Raw genomic sequence first — 1,148 nt, 5'->3', positions numbered from 1 at the left:
CTCCTTTGTCATAAATTAGGTGTCCATATATGTGTGGTTTATCTCTGGGCATTCTATCCTGTACCATTGATCTACATTTCTGTTTTTGTGCCAGTACCATACTGTCTTGATTACTGTAGCTTTATGGTATAGTTTGAAGTCAGGGAGCCTGATTCCTCCAGGTCCGTTTTTCTTTTTCAAGATTGCTTTGGCTATTCAGGGTCTTTTGTGTTTCCATACAAATTGTTAAGATTTTTTTCTTCTAATTCTGTGAAGAATGTCATTGGTAGTTTGATAGGGCTTGCACTGAATCTGTAGATTGCTTTGGGTAGTATAGTCATTTTCACAATATTGATTCCTCCAGTCCAAGAACATGGTACATGGTATATTTCTCCATCTGTTTATGTCATCTTTGATTTCTTTCATCAGTGTTTTATAGTTTTCTGAGTACAAGTCTTTTGCCTCCTTAAGCAGGTTTATTCCTAGGTATTTTATTCTTTTAGTTGCAGTGGTAAATGGGAGTGTTTCCTTAATTTCTGTTTCTGAATTTTCATTGTTAGTGTATAGGAATGCCAGAGATTTCTGTGCATTAATTTTGTATCCTGCAACCTTACCAAATTCATTGATTAGTTCTAGTAGTTTTCTGGTGGCATCTTTAGGATTTTCTATGTACAGTATCATGTCATCGGCAAATAGTGACAGTTTTACTTCTTCTTTCCCAATTTCTATTCCTTTTATTTCTTTTTCTTCTCTGACTGCTGTGGCTAGGACTTCCAAAACTATGCTGAATAAGAGTGGTGAGAGTGGACATCCTTGTCTTCTTCCTGATCCTAGTGTAAATGCTTTCAGTTTTTCACCACTGAGTATGATGCTTGCTGTGGGTTTGTCATATATGGCCTTTGATATTGGTCTATAATTTTTTTTTTTGAGATATCATTTTTTGTTATTGGTATCAGGATGACGGTGGCCTCGTAGAATGAATTTGAGAGTGTTTCTCCCTCAGCAATTTTTTGGAAGAGTTTGAGAAGGATTGGTGTTAGCTCTTCCCCAAATGCTTGATAGAATTCACCTGTGAAGCCATCTGGTCCTGGACTTTTGTTTGTTGGAAGATTTTTAATCACAGTTTCAATTTCATTACTTGTGATTGGTCTGTTTATATTTTCTAATTC

The sequence above is a fragment of the Physeter macrocephalus genome, chromosome 7 (assembly GCF_002837175.3).
Source record: "Physeter macrocephalus isolate SW-GA chromosome 7, ASM283717v5, whole genome shotgun sequence".
NCBI lineage: Eukaryota > Metazoa > Chordata > Mammalia > Artiodactyla > Physeteridae > Physeter > Physeter macrocephalus.
This window is presented reverse-complemented; position numbering follows the sequence as displayed.